Genomic DNA, 16247 nt, shown 5'->3' on the forward strand with positions numbered 1-16247 from the left:
TACCGTGAGGTGGTCGGCTTGCACGGTGCGTTTCTGTATAATGTTACGACGGATACCTCTTCATCGGCCTTCGTATACACTACGTTGTCTCGCACCGTCCCGTCACCTGCCGCTTCATTTCTTCATCACCGCGGACGGCCTGGAGCTCCCACACCTCAAAGTCTCGCCACATATCCATGTTTTTCAAATCGTCCGTTGTTTCTGGAAACATTCCTGCTGCCGTCGCACCGTTTGTTTGAGCGACCTGTGACAACTACATCAGGACTATGCGCTCCCCATATGCAACCAAATCAATTTGTCCCGCCCAGGTTCTGACTCTGGTGCGTGCCGTTCACATCGTAATCGACCCCGGTCTGACCCACCTCTCGACCTGTGTCGCAAAGCTGAGTCGGTCAACGCGGGTTAACCCTTTCAAACACACAATCAACGCTGGTTCAATCCTGGTTGAGTCCTCGGTGTGAAAGGGGTAATACTAGTTTTCACACTCTCAGTCTCAACGTGTTCAGGCTGTTTTTTTTTTATTGTATTTCTTTATTATATATACTATATATATTTTTTGCTCCACAATCTCTCCACATACTCCCTGGCAGAAGTACCCCTCGAGTGTAAGTACCACTTGTTGGGATTCACGGTTGTAGGCTACAGTACATTGATGACGGTGATAAATAAGCACACATACAGTACACACACTGTATAACATATACTGTACTACCATCGTACATTGTCATGAATTGGTGGCTTATGAGGAAATCCATCACATACACACACACACACACACACACACAGGCTCCTCTTGCCCTGCAGTACACTGTCTGTGGTAATTGATTGATTGTACAAGAGAACACAACAGACACAATTAGTTCACCCCGGTCATCTCGTTAGTAGCTCCCTGAGGACCCTGTTGACATGTTAGACACCCACTTGTTCTCTCTCACTCTCACACACACACACACACACACACACACACACAATTTCTTTCCTTTACCCTCCCGTTGCTCCATTTTTATTCGTCCTCCAAATTCCTCTTTCCAATCATACTCAAGGCTTTGACTTCTGCCCTTCACCTGCTTTTCGCCACACATCCCCTCCACCCCGTTACCCCACCCCACCTTCGCCCCCTCCGTCAATCAATCATCCCGCACCTCGTCACCCAACACCTACCCATCCTTACTGTACCTCCCTCCCGCTGCTGTCGCTGCAACACTTTTAATTACGGCGAGTTAAAAATTACGAGCCCGGAACAGCGAGTCGCTGGCTTTAATTGCCTTGTGTTGTAATTCCGGACAGAGGAAAGGGGAGGGCGGGGAGGGGAGGGGTGGGGGTGGGTAACACTTGGGTGGCAGAGTGAGACGGAGAGAGAGAGATTGACTTTCAGATGACCTCCGTGATCAATCGACAGCCAATAGTGTAGTAGAGCACTGCGTCTGTTTCCTCCCTCTCACTTAGTCTTCCCCACCCTCCCCCCCTCCCCATTATCCACTCATATCCCCCAACACACACTCCCAGAATCCACATCAGACTATTGGTAATGCAATAGAGGGAAGCAGGAATGATTCCTAAAAGCTGGAAATGAGTTAACATTTTGGCACTTCCGGTTCCTTCTTCTCAAAGTCAGTGGGTTTTTAGTAGGGCTGTCAAAGTTAACGTGATAATAACGCGTTAACGCAAATTCGTCTTGACGGCATTAATTTCTTTAATACATTAACACAATCGACTTTTGGAGGGTGTAGCGGGCTCAGTTTTAAAGCTAGAGTGAAGATACTGGCATCATATCAACCTAGAAAACCTGATGAATCAATTGGTACCAACCATGTCATACTAACTTGTCGCAAAAGAGGCTAAATAACACTCCAAACTGATGCTAAATTTTGGAAGGAAACACTGTCATGGCCATTTTCAAAGGGGTCCCTTGACCTCTGACCTCAAGATATGTGAATGAAAATGGGTTCTATTGGTACCCACGAGTCTCCCCTTTACAGACATGCCCAATCACATGCAGTTTGGGGCAAGTCATAGTCAAGTCAGCACACTGACACACTGACAGCTGTTGTTGTCTGTTGCGTTTGAGTTTACCATGTTATGATTTGAGTATATTTATTATGCTAAATGCAGTACCTGTGAGGGTTTCTGGACAATATTTGTCACTCTTTTGTGTTGTTAATTGATTTCCAGGAATAAATATATACTGTACATACGTTTGCATAAAGCAGCATATTTGCCCACTCCCATGTTTAGAGTATTAAATACTTGACCAATCATGATAAAAGATGTGCGATGAATCACCATTAACTATGGACAATCATGTGATTAATTGTGATTCAATATTTTTAATCGATTGACGGCCCTAGTTTTTTGTTAAAATGCCTGAAATAATGATTGTGGTTAACACAAGCTGAAGAGATTTTAAAGTTTTGTTCTATGATTTAGAATACATCAGTAAATACCCCACAGGCTTTTACGTGTCTTAAAAAAGGCGGTTGCTCACAAGTGGCTAAACGAGACTACAGAGATTGTCGGGGGACATTAATTCAATTCTGCCGATCGCATTTACGCTTCAAGAAGACTCAAAACCCTTTACATGGCAGGACCGTGTTTGGTCAATTTGTGAATTAGTGGCTAAATTGTTACACAAATAGTCAGTGGTCATGTCTATAATGTTAAATCAAACGCACATGTCCACCAAGTCTGGCGAAGACACTAGGGGACGCGCTGCTCCACTCAACTGGCCGTTCAAGCGGTGACGTACCCGATCGTGGAATGAACCTGATTGGTCCCTGGTTTTTTGCTTGCTGTTTCAAACAGGAAACTTCCTGTTATTCCATCTAAACAATCCACCAAAATCTACTTCTGAAAAGGACTGTTCCCTGCCCTTTCATTTTGAAAGGGCAACGGCCGATAAGTAAACTCCAACACTTGGCCGACCAATCGTGTAACTTCATCACTCAGCCAGTCACTCGGTGACAGACTTTCGCATTTGTAAGGCTGGCCCTCTGCGGTCCAGCCAAAAATCATAGAAAGTTGTAACGTGTACATCATAAACTTGCCACAGAGCTTATTTTCTGCAATAATCCAAAACCCATTGGAAAAATCCCATCGGCTTGTTGTCGAGGGAACCCCAGGGTGATGCTAGGTTGGCCTACAAACATCCATCATCCCTGCAGCTCTCTTTATGAGGCCTGCATTAAATCTGGTGGATATTTTCTCCAGTTGATGTGTATAACTATCCCAAGTAAGCCCCAACCTGTCTCATTGGTTGACTGTGCCTCACAGCTTGAAGCTAGTGTTATTAATAATAACCCTTTTCAGCGTTGGTTAACTGGCACCTCTCTTGGTGGTCTGCTCGGTAATTAAAATGAAATCTCAATGGCAGTTGCCTTTGGCCACCTTCCCCTTTTTTGATTGAAAACAAAACAACAAACACACACACACACACACACACACACAGCAGCCTGTACTCCCAACCATGAATTCATAATGATTTGAAATGATTTACGGCTCCACCCTCCCTCACATGGAACCACTCTGATATATTAAAATGGAGCGCACCCCTCCACCATGGTCTTAAGTGGCATGGTTAGCCAACCCAAACAAGCCATAAAGCTCTTTTAGCTTCAGCGGATCTCAGACCATGGACTATCTGCAGCTGGATGACCACTCCACTCTGGTTTGCTCTCTGCTGACTCCACCCATCTAATGATACAGATATATTTGTGTCCTTTGCAGCAAATGTGCATTAAGTTGTAGGTCGCTGCGGGGCTAAGTGGATGTGTGTGTGCGCAAATGGTGACAGTGACAGAGATGTAAACGCCGGTGGCATCCGACCAAAGGATCCATATAGAGATGACATCACCCTCGGAAGAAAAAAGAGGAAGAGGAGGAGAAGGAGGAGGGGTTTTTAGCAAACTATGAGCTCAGAATATCAATGTAGGAGGACAGCTCCAACCCTCTCCTCCCTCCACCGTCCCACCCCTCAGTGTCCATAACTCCTCTATTGCCAGCCTTTTATCATGGGGCCCTGACACCTGTCCTTTTTTCCACCCTACCTCATGTTCACGCGTCTTTCTCTCAGAATTCAGATTGCCGGCTTCCATACCTGTCTGTGCCTTTTCACAGCGATGCCACTTTTCTTTTGTTTGTTGCCTTCATTATCTCCGTTAGGCTGACAGAGAGGACACTTCCAACACTGACATAGGTACACCTAGTCACACCTAGTCAACAGTGTTGAACCTAAATTAATTCATTAGCTTTCACTTTTACTTTATCCTTCCTTGGGACGGTTATTTGTTACTTCGACCTGTCCTCTCTCCAGAACCCAGTAACCTCACCTGTGACTGATTATAAAAGCCAAATTGAATGTATGCCCAATCATCTTTTTTGCCCAGTAAAACCTACGGGACTGCGAAGGACATCAACCTGCCAGAGTGGTTCCACATCTTGATAAATTGTTTTCTGTTGCTGGTCTCAATGGTGATGTGAAGTAACATGTTTGAGTCCGTGCAGCCATCAGGTGTGTGGCAATCTGAACCCTGCAGAGTCCATCCCAGCTCCATACAAACAGCACCAGGCAATAGCTGCAGGACTCATCCGGACTGGCTCTTTGGCAGCCGTTTAAAACCCCCCTCCAGGGTTTTTTGTTTTTTTGTTTTAGTCATTTCCTGACTAAGTTGATTAGGCACACTGTTTGCCAATTTCTTTTGACAAATAACTTAATTTTGTGCTCAACCTTAAAAAAAGGTTGTTGCTGAAATGGGAATACGACGTGTGACTATAATAGAAGCTGCAAGTCCTCCAAGCTTGCGCAGGTGCAATCATGCTCGTTTCAGTCTGAGCAGCGGCAAACTGACAAATCTGTTTATCTGTCTGTATGTTTTTCTTTCTAGTTAGTTAGCTAGTTAGGTGTAGTTAGCTAGCCCAACTCTCAAAACTTTCATTTTATTTTTCAGTTTCCTCCACCTTACTTTAGTGTGTTTAGTTTCACAATAGCATTTGTGTGCCCGGTGAACGGGTGCAATCAACGCAGTGGATTACATGAAATCCCACCAGCAGAATCAACATAACACACCAACTGTCTCTCTCACTCGCTCTCTTCTTTACTGTCTCCTCCTGCTGGAGATAAATTAACGGAAAGCAGCTGATGCCGTTTTGGAGGTTTGCATGCCTGTAACGGGTCCGGACGAAGGGGAGCGCACAACTTTCAGCCAAAAAGAAAAGAAGAGAAAAGTCGAGTTAGAGAAATAAACGAATCATAGTGCAACCCGGTGCAGTGTCGATATTGGGAGCTGAGAGCCACCAGTGCCGGTGGATGGTGCAACTCCAAAACATCCCAAAACTGCATTTCAAACGTCGGGCCGCAGCAACATGTCTATCCATCCTCCGGTGCGGCTCCTCAGTGCAGCACCAGCCAGACGGCCGCCTTTCCAGGAGTAGACGTTAAAGAAGAGAGCGAGTAATTCTTGTCTCATTTGTGGTCTGATAAACAGTAAATTCATCGAAATAGGTTCCATCTTAACTGTGTTAAAAAACGATGCAATCTGGTTGCCATAGTAATGAATTACGTCTATTAACCACACCCTCCATTCTCTGTTTGAGAAAGAATGCTAACCAAAAAACAGGAAGCTGGAAGGGGGGCTTTAAACATTTAATATCTGCCTCAATCGGGAGAAGAGGGTGCACATTCTTGAAGGGCTGGATTGGTATCCCCTGATACTGGTTTGAACTCCAGAAAGGTCTCTTGGGTTGTTTGGGTTGAAGTTGTGGAATGTGCCTGGAGGTGCTCCACAAAACGGTCCCTTGAGTACCTGGGTGACTTACTCAATAACTTGGCCACATGTCCAGTAGAAATGAACTCTGTCCCATTTGGACCTTCAGGTGCTGTCAGCGCTACCACCAGCAGGTCTACATTGAGGGCAAAGCTACTTAGTACCGGCCCACTTCAAGCACGATGCGCACCAAGTCTGTATTTTCTGTCTCAACACAAACACGTCCGTGTTTGATTTTCTGCATTTTTTCGCATCCGTCAAAAGGCAAATGCGGGATGTTTGACCACCCAGAGCCACCGTCTGTGCAAACGTCATCAACCAACATGGCATCTGATAAACTCATTCTAAATTCACGTCGTCTCCCTGCACAAAGCACTGTACGATAAAGAAATAAAAGAATACAGAGAAGCAGAATTTAAAGATATATTGTGGCAGGTGATTGTGACAGAACAGTTTGGAATCGGGGATGGTTGAAAAACAAATGATGTAAGAAAGATGAGACAGTAGTGATTGTGCTCTACGGAGCTAAACGATAGCTGTCACAAATGTCATTCATTCATTAACCCCGTTTGGGACTAGCGCTATCCAATGCACCCACGTAATTAATTCAGCTTTATCTTGTATTGCGAATTTTCGCACAAAGAGAATAATAGAATGCATCGGACTCAGAGTACAAGGTTACTCCTCCTCCAACCAGCCTCGCAGAGTGAATTTCAAGATCAGGAAAATATCAAACTGTTGAAGCTCTGTGTGCGCCTGTTGTTGCATGAATAATATCTCTTTTGGACAACAGCTGTTTTTGCGGAGAAGCTACACAAAGCAGAGTACTAGTATGAAAGAAGTGGAAAGTTTGACTAAAGAATAAAACTTCATCCAAGGTCCACTCACTGTTTTTCTTTCACTGAATGTTATTCCTGTTGGTTATAGGTCCTCCTCCACATCCTATTTGTTGCCCTTTAAGCTACTTTCGCTCTTTTATTCAAAGAAGCTCCATCTTTCTGCTGTCCTTGAAAAGTTTTCACTTCACATGACAATGTGATGCTTTTTAAAACATTAAAATATCATTATCAAATTCATTTTGATACATTTATATAAGACCATGATGGGAAGCTTCTATTACTTCAGAAATGAAGAGGAGGACACCACAGAGGAATGAAGAATGGCGCCTGTTTTACGCCATAAAGGCATCGAGCAGTCAGCGGTGTTCATTGTAAAAGAGGCTGGTGGCGGCTGCCAATCATGTGGAAAATGGTCTCATTTGTTCATCGTAATTACAGCAACATCTCAGAGTTAATGTGCTGCCGATCTACTGAAGTAAAAAGGCTACATGCACATCTTAAAGTTGCTTCCTGTGTTGTTTCTTCACAGCGTGTTGTGATGCATATTTGTTCTGCCTCCTCCTTCACACACTCAACCGCCGCTTCATCTCTCCGTTTCCCCATCATCTCTCTCTGAAGCCTCTTTCCATCCATCTCTTTCCTTCCAGCCATATCTCTCCCCCTCCATGCCTCCCTCCCTCCCCGGATGTTTGAAGGAGAGCTCTTTGAGGGTCCGCTGACTTAATTACTGTAATGGGGTTTCTGACACTTGAGACTAAAGAACTAAAAAAGACGGAGAAGAGGGACTGGGGAAGGGGAAACGAAGGGACATTATTATTAGTTTTATATAAAGGCCTTGGTCCGTGAGCATAACAGAAAGCACTCCAAAGCTCCGCAGAGAGACATTCTTTTGCAGCAGTTTGTTGCGCTTTTCATCAGTCCTTCGTTATTGTGAAAGTTTAATTGCGTGTTCGTGCCTGTGTGAGCATATGTGTGTGTGTGTGTGTGTACGTGCAGGAAGAGAATGTACAGCTGTGTGTGTTGCTGCTTTTTTCACACATTTACATAGCGGTCCACGATGTTCAGAAGTGTTCAGAAGAGTCTCTCAGAAAAACGGTTAATTAAGCAATTATTGAACATTGCAGCTGTGACTCATGGGAGACGTGCTGGCGTGTTATTTGAGGTTCTTGTTTTGCAGGTTGTTTATGGCAGCAGTTCTTAAACTGCGGTTCAAGGATTTCCAGAGATTCTCGAGGGGATCAACAGGGATTTTTTGCAAACAAGTTTTCTAATTTTAGTTATTTAAGCAAAAGTTAGCTCCACATTTTGGGATTTCTCTGGGGTAAAAACCCCACAGACGTTTATGCCTTCTGCCCTCTTTTTTTTTTAGAGGGGTAGTGGTGGGGGACAGGGGATGTTCAGGGGGCAATAAAAAGTCAACAGTAGATGTCACAGAGAAGTGGTGAACATCATCTGAAAGCTGGGAACCTGGAGATTAATTTGAGATGCAGCTCAGCACTGTGTGTCAAGTTGTTCTAGTCATTAATAAGACATACAAATTAATGAATAAATGAATTAATCAATTAAAATAAATTGTGAAAGTGTATTAGAGTGTAGAACATGATGATATAAATTTGTGATGGCCATCCCAATGCTCTATTGTGTCTCATGCATTGTTGCATACATTTTTGGATTTGTTACACAGATTTGGTGCTAAATTTAATATTTTTGAGTATTGATAAAAATGATCAATAATCCCTCCAATATAACACATTAAAACACCAAGACCTTGAGGAGCACCATAGCAAAAGCCATGCTGTGATTTGGTATCAAAAACGTTTGACATTTGGAGATTTCTGCAGAATTGCATTTTTCAGTGATTGGATGGCGAGCACTCTGGAAACTGTTCAGAAACCCCCTTATTATCTATCTATGAAAAACAATCCATCCTCTGGATGTAAAGTTTCATGAGGCTGTGATTATCCTAGAGGTCACAACAGGTCATTTTATACAGTGAGGTTTAAAAAAATGGTCTCAGTGCAATGAAATGTCTACTATGGGGACTAACATCAACACACATGAATACAATTGGGCTCATTGGATCCACAAGAGTCTCAGCTTTACAGTGATACCCAATTTATGTAATTCCAAGACTGTATAGGGACCCCAGTATGTAGAAATATTCAAACACACTATTTTAGAATAAGTGAAACTATTTTTTTATATTAATACAGAACTGCATTCAAAAAACTGCATGTGATTATCATAAAGTGGGCGTGTCTGTAAAGGGGAGACTTGTTGGTACCAATAGAACCCATTTTCATTCACATATCTTGAGGTCAGAGGACAAGGGACCCCTTTGAAAATGGCCATGCCAGTTTTTCCTCACCAAAATTCGTAGCATTTCCTAGCATCACATGGTTGGAACCAATGGCTTTGTTCGGCTTTCTAGTTTCATATAATACCAGTTTATAGATCTCAGTCCGCAACAACCTCTGAAAGACAGAATAGTGGCCCGGGCCCGCCCAGCGCCAGAGTGTTAAGGGGTTAATGATATACCATAGTTTATGTCCGTTGTGAGACACCTGCTTGATTAAATGAGTCAAAGACACTGTCATCCCCCAGAAATCTGGTTTCCTGTGTTTGACGGGAAAATAGAATTGACCCCTGTCGTCACCAGCTACGGCCTGGACTCAGATGACAGGAGGAGGAAGAAAAGAATTTGCACGAGAAAAAAAACGATAGGAAGAAGAAAGCTGAGGAGGAGGAGGAGGAGGAGGAGGAAGGAATGAGAGCCAAGTTCTTGTCCATCTTCATTATGGTTCATTTCAATTTTAGTCAGTCACAGAGACATCTCAGACGTCTGGCTCGATATACTGGCACACAGACACGGACGTACACATGAATATTCAGATGAGGCTCAATTCACTTTCAGTTTAATTAAATCAGAAAGTGAATCTGTATTTCAAAAACGTGCAAAACTTACACCACAAAAAGCTTATTTTAATCTATAATTGAACAACTAAGATTACTTGTACTGAATTCTCTGCTATTCTCTCTATTACAAAATGACAAATTCTTTCAAACTTCATTTTGAGTTCAGTGAACTGAAGGAGACCTGGCTGCTCACACCAACACATACAGATATTTACAGTCACATTACACTTTGCATATATGAATATTGCCACATGGAAACTTTAGAATTCCTTTCCTGCTCATTAAAATCCCCATGGGAGAATAAATGTGCTCAACCGAGCTTGTGGTAATATTCCTATCAGATTATGGGATAGGTTGTGTGAAACGTTGACATTCTGGCCACTAAAATTCACGGCACTCTGGCCCCCAATTCCAGCTATACAGCCAAGGCATGATCATCATTAGTTCTACGTCCTTTCAAATAAAACTGAACTTTAACTTTGCCATTAAAACTTTAATACATCTAAATCTAAGATATATGATTTTCTTGGGCAGATTGTGCTACATCTCATTCTAAAAGCAGCAACAATGTGGTTTATATATAAATATAATGATTAATAAGACTCTCAAAAAATAAGCTATGCATGAGATCTAATGACATTTTTATAAATTGGCATGGGTCTCTTAGATATTTATTTGTTAAAAAAATGTGAAAAAGTATAATTTGTTTTTAAATTATGAGAGTTAGAGAATCAGCAAGTTCCCTCTTGAGCTATGACACAATCTTCAGGTAAAATGGGCCGATATAAAAAGAGCGCAACACAGTAATTTCAGGCTGAAATCACTTAACAACACCATAAATACATTTCATGCAATAAAAAGTTTCTATATAGTTTATATATAGAGTATATATATCAGATATTTAAACCTGCCATTGTCATGGTCCTGGGATTTTGTTAGTTTGTTGTCCCCTCTTGTGTTTTTGTCTGGCTTTACTTCCTGCCTTTGTTTGTTTCCCGCTTTTTTGATTGTCGCCCCGCCCCGATCAGTTTCACCTGTCTTTGTATTAATTCTGCTCTCACCTCACCCGGAGCCCTCTACTGGACTCTATGGGTAACACTCTTCTCCGCACGCGTTCGATCACTGAGGTTTGCCTAAATGTAACCGGCCAATCAGGAGGTGCCTACCGAATCCATGCATTACCGCAATATATACGGCGGCGCCTAGCGCTGCCTGGCATCCCACACCCTCTTCAGCGAGTGGCGCCGGAGCTGCAGGGCCTCCTTGGTAGAGTGCTCCGCCTGTGCTTATACAGCTAAGGATTACAATATCCCTAACCACCTCAGATGTAACACCATTGATCTGGGTGAAGCCATATGCCTGTAGGGGTCAAAAACAAACAGTAGACACCCTGCACACCACATTCCCCCGGGTCATCAAAGGGGTCCCAAAGGGGGTCAGGTGCAACACAACTGACACACACACCCCGCCCTTTCCACCAGCCAGCGGGCAATCGGCAATCGCTGAAGAGATAAGGATGCCAGGCAGTGCTGGACACGGCTTTATGTGGTGAATTAGATACGCTCGTCCTTATGTAAATCTCGGTGGGCAAGCGCGTGCGTGTGATTGGAGGAGAGTATTACCTATGGAGTCCAGTAGAGGGCGGAGCCTGTTGTGAGATAAAACACCAAGGTTCAACAGGAAGGTTGCAGGTTAATGGGAAATATGGCTGTAAATTGTATCAACATCAGTGCTAATGCCACTGGCATGAGGCAGAAGCTACCAGTGGAATATAAAATAAATATTATGGTAATTATACTAATTATATCAAATATGCATTATAATGATATATTGGCATTAAAAGATGCTACATATTGAAACTTTTACCTTAAAGCAAGAGCTCACCTAAAACTTGTCTCTCATTGGAAGTACAAAAACACACACACACACACACACATCTATGTAACCCCTCCGGGGGGTAGAATGAGACAGCTGAGGTAGGGTGCCGGTGGGGGGGATGGGGGTGGGGGGGGGAGGAATATAAATGATGCTCCCAGTTGCCCATTAGTCTGTCTGAGTGGAAGATGGAGGGGGGTGGATGTGTGGGGTGGGGTCAGACTCAGGTGCTGAGCAGACAGCAGCAAACAACATCCCCTCGTCCTCCTCCCTTCTCCCCTTATCTAAGTTGTTGCACCTTTCAGGCGAGCCACCTCTATCCATCTTCAGTTCGGCTAAACCCCGGAGCTACCTGGAGGCTACCTCTGTAATTCTATTACACCCATCCCCGAGGAAGGTGGAGTATATATCACCGGTCACACCGGCTCATATGTTCTTGTGAAACCGGCGCACTTTCCACTGAATATAATTTAAGTATTATCATCTCTGTCTCTGACTTAACTTCCTTTGTGAGATGCTGGCCTCATCGGGGACCTTGATGAATCAAGTGAACCAGGACAAAAAGGATATTTTTAGAAGCTCAAAAAATAGACTAGTATTCTGCAGCTCATATTGACTCTTCCATTATTGTCAAGAGGAAGTGTTTTGGGGAAGTTAGCGCAGATGTGTCTGTGTTTGCTTGCATGCAGTGTTGTTGTTTGTATATGTGTGAGCCAGAAAAAAAGATGAGTTCCCTTGCTTGTCCCCGTGGCAGCAGGTGTGTAAATAACACCCTAATAAAAATGAGGATGAATCAAAGAGCCGAGGGACCGGAACGCCGCTCATCCATACACTCCCTCTCCTTCTCTTCGTCAAACTCCGACATTGATCCCAGCTCATCTGCTCATCATCAACATCCCCCGGCTGCACAGGGCTCTCTTCCTCCTCCCCGGTCTGCTGGGACACTCGTTATAATTCTGGGTCTGTAGGCCGCGAGTGTTGTAGCATAATTTTGCCAAGTGTCCTGCTTCTGTGCGGGCTGACAGCTGAACCCAAATCCACTGCTTCACTGAGCCGGATTATAGGCCAGTGTGCCTGGTTCGCCTCGTTTCCCTCACTGTTGTTACCTGTTAGCATAAATGAGCCCGTGAACTGCTTGGGAAAGTGGAATAAAACTGCCCCAAGCTAAAGGTAAATTAGCTGAGGAAATCACATCCATAAGAGGAAGGAATGAAACACTCAGTAAGCTACAAAGTCATTTACGGTCGAGGTAAATGAGAAGGTGGGCGAACAGCCAGCAATTATCATGAAGTAATCAGTGATTTCAGGGAACTTCACTTTGATTATAAATGTGTACAATAGCATATACCAAGGTAGTGTAAACGGTTACAGCCTTAAAGCTTCAGTAGGCAGAATGTTTTTGGCATCACTGGGCAAAAAATCCATAATAACCTTTCATCATATTGTAATTCAAGTGTTCTGAGAGAAAACTAGACTTCTGCACCTCCTCATGGTTCTGTTTTTAGAAAATCTAGCCTGTGACGGGAGACTTTGGCCAATCACAGGTCATTTCAGAGAGAGAGCGTTCCTATTGGCTGTTCATTCAACGGAGGCAGCTGTCAATCACTTGCGAACTACGATCAAACGGTCAAACTAGGCGGCACTGATCAAATTTGTTGCACCGCAACTCTGGTAAAACTCCCAAGATTTTATCCCGACATTGGAAATATGTTAGCGACAGCAAATCGCTCGAAAAGTTGATTGGTGTAAGGTCGGCATAAGTGGTTTTGTTGACTATAACCTAACTTCCTGTGAAGACGGACATTTATTTTGTACACTATGCATGTAACGAGCATATATTGTCAAGCCATCTGTGATCAAAACTGACACTATAAAAATATTGATAAGTGCAGCTTTAAATTTACTTTAAATGTTAACATTTAACCATTAACCAAAAATCACCACACTGATGATAACACCAACACGTTCTCACTCCCAACTCGTAAAATACGGCAGCTTGCTCAGTGGCCCTATGCTTCAAACTATGGGTACTTGGTTAGGTTTAGGAAAAGATCATGGTTTGGGTCAAAATAATTATGTCTGTTCTGATTGGTCAGCTGGGCCACTGTTGTGATTGGTTAATTGTACCAAACTCTTTGGACTCCACAGCAGCTCGGCTCCAACTGGCTTTGTTTGAGGGCGTGCTAAACTAGCCGCTAGGGAGGTATTATGCAAACATTACGTAAAAAAGGCGGGACTTGAAGCAAGGCGTTTCAGGCAGTTCAGGAGCAGTGTTTCTGTGGTGGAGAGTAACTCCTTTTGGTGTGGACTTTGTAACTTTGCAGAACTTTTACATGCACAAAAAACTATATAACACACTAAAGGAAAGTGAAAAAGCCTTAAAGCATAATAGGTCCTATTTAAGTAGGCTAGGTACGCGACATAAGGTAAGTTATGTAATGTTAGGTAATTAACGTAAGTAACAGATATAACTTAAAATAATTCAGCACTGACTTTTGGTTTGTTGTGGACATTATCACTCTTGATACAACATCACCTGACTTCTTCCTTTACTCTCGCCATAACTACGGCCACGTAGAGGTCCTAGTTTGACGTGTAGAGTCACTGACCAAGCTGCTGTATTTGACAACTTGATAGTGAGAACAGGCTGATGCCATTTGGCCCGTCTCCCTCTTGTTGATTGTTCATATGACCTTTACCAACCTTGTCCTTCCACACCTGTTTCCCTTAGCCAGTCACCAGACTGTACTCTAAGTCCCTCATTACCCATAAGCCCCACAATATGTGGCAAACAATTCCTTCCTGTTTTTGCTCCCTGCAGGGCTGGCTCTAGCCCTTTTGGTGCCTGAGGCGAAATTTGGATTTGAAGCCCCACTCCACCCCTGCCGCCACCGCGAGAGTTACAGGGATGAAAAGTGTATTTATTTATTTATTTATTTATTTATTTATTTATTTATTTATTTGTTACGCCAATGCAGAAAATGAGGAAGGGTGCCCACCAACATTTTTTTTTATTATTATTATTTTTTAGAGGGCGACAAGTGACCCTTACATGGTGGCACCCTAGGCGAACGCCTATATGGCCTATGTCCTAAACCAGCCCTGAGTCTCTATTCTGTAAGCCTGCTTGTTGCCTCATGCCTGTATGTTTGACCTACTGCCTGTTGCCAACTGTAAGCCTGTTCATTTACCACAGATTTCCACAAAGCAACTCTAATATGAACTGCTCTGCTTTAGTGTCTGCAATTGTGTCCTCTTCTTTGCAAGCCATATGTGTCATTTTATCAAAGCTTAAGCATGTCACCTTGACAATCGAGTGCAATTTTGAAAATCGGCACCTTCTGTTGAACAGCTTTCTATTTTGTTAATAAGTCAACAAAAGGTCAAAAATAATATATTTGTGGTGAGAGTCTCCAAAATCAACCAACAGTCTTTCCCTTATAAGCTCTTTCCTCTCACTGAACAGGGTCGGGTAATAAAATGGTCAGTTATTTACTCGACTGATTTGCATAATAATATTTAGTCGACCTTTTGGTTTGATTAGTTTGGTTTGTGTGACTTTCAGGCTACATGGAGATTAATGTTTCCGTAGCTGATGTTTAGCGGTCGAAGATTTATTAAAATAGACTTTGTGATTTGGTAGTATCATAAAATGTTGCAGCCCAATAATATCAATCAGTGGAATAGACTTGTTCATTTGGGAACAAGTTGATATTCTCTCTCTGAGCTGGTGGGATTGCATAAATTCAAATGTGCTTCTTCTTCATTCATTTTCTCAACATTAACAGGAGACTAATAGCATAGGTGTTACTGGCCACATCCAGCTGTTCATTAATCATGTCCACGCAGGTACAGTATGCTGCTGTGAAGTCGTGGATTATTATACTGTGAGATACAGAGTGATTTATTCTATTCTTTTTTTACTTTTATCTTCTTTAAATGGAAATATAGTGTGAATGTGCAGGAGTTGCCGATGGCATTTTTCTTATGAGTTAAGGATGATTTGATGAATAATGAGCATCAACATCAAAAGTTTCAATTTCAAGTCAATCTTCTTCCAAAAAACAGAATAAAACTATCAATAATGAAGTATTTGCTCCAAAAATATTGAAAAAATAATATAAAATGTGCATTTGTCTTCATAATCACTCACACAAATACCAATTATTTTAAAATACAACCAATGAGAATAATAAAAAAAGCACAGCCAGTGGACAAGGATTAACATCTGTTTCACTTGTGTGTGTGTGTGTGTGTGTGTGTGTGTGTGTGTGTGTGCCTTACCTTGTTAATGAAGGACTACCTCCCTCTCTCTCTCTCTCTCTCCTCCCTCTCTCCTTCTCTCTCTCTCTCTCTCTTTCTCTCTCCTCCCTCTCTCTCTCCTCCATACATCGGAGGCTGTGAGCTGCAGTGGCGCCAGAGAGCGGTGCGGATCCCGGTGTGTGTGGATCTCCGGAGGGGAACAGGATAATCCAGTCGGACCTTCAGTGGAGAGGATCTCCGCTAGACGCACTCAGAGAGCAAAAAGGCACTTTTACGTTCCCACGGGGGATTTTGATTTACTCGCCACAGGTATGGTCTTTCTGCACAAGTTTCCATCGCTCTGGGGCTGAAATCCATCCATCCATCCACACCTCTGATGAGCCTCCAGCAGTCAGAGTACTATAGCCGGCAGGTTAAGGGTTCTTGTAGGATAAATCACGTTTGATCATGGTGTTGTTGTTGTTGGTTTTTTTATTATTATTATGAAGAGAGAGGACAAAGTAAAAAACTGCCACAGATTAACTTGGAAGTCACGTCTCAGCTGCCGGCACGTTGATGAGAGATCCACTCATTGTGTTTTTACGCACATGGTCTC

General features: G+C 43.0%; 1 protein-coding gene across 2 annotated transcripts in view; it reads left to right on the forward strand.

The window, feature by feature from the left end:
* Positions 1-15822: 15822 nt before the first annotated feature.
* The window catches only part of LOC119490785 (endothelin-converting enzyme-like 1), a 58039-nt gene continuing 57614 nt past the window's right edge, over positions 15823-16247 (forward strand). For both annotated transcript variants that reach the window (XM_037774253.1, XM_037774254.1), the window contains exon 1: positions 15823-15961. The gene's annotated coding sequence lies outside the window, so the exon portion shown is untranslated. The remainder of the gene's footprint in view (positions 15962-16247) is intronic.

Source organism: Sebastes umbrosus, chromosome 7 (genome assembly GCF_015220745.1).
Source record: "Sebastes umbrosus isolate fSebUmb1 chromosome 7, fSebUmb1.pri, whole genome shotgun sequence".
Classification (NCBI taxonomy): Eukaryota; Metazoa; Chordata; class Actinopteri; order Perciformes; family Sebastidae; genus Sebastes; species Sebastes umbrosus.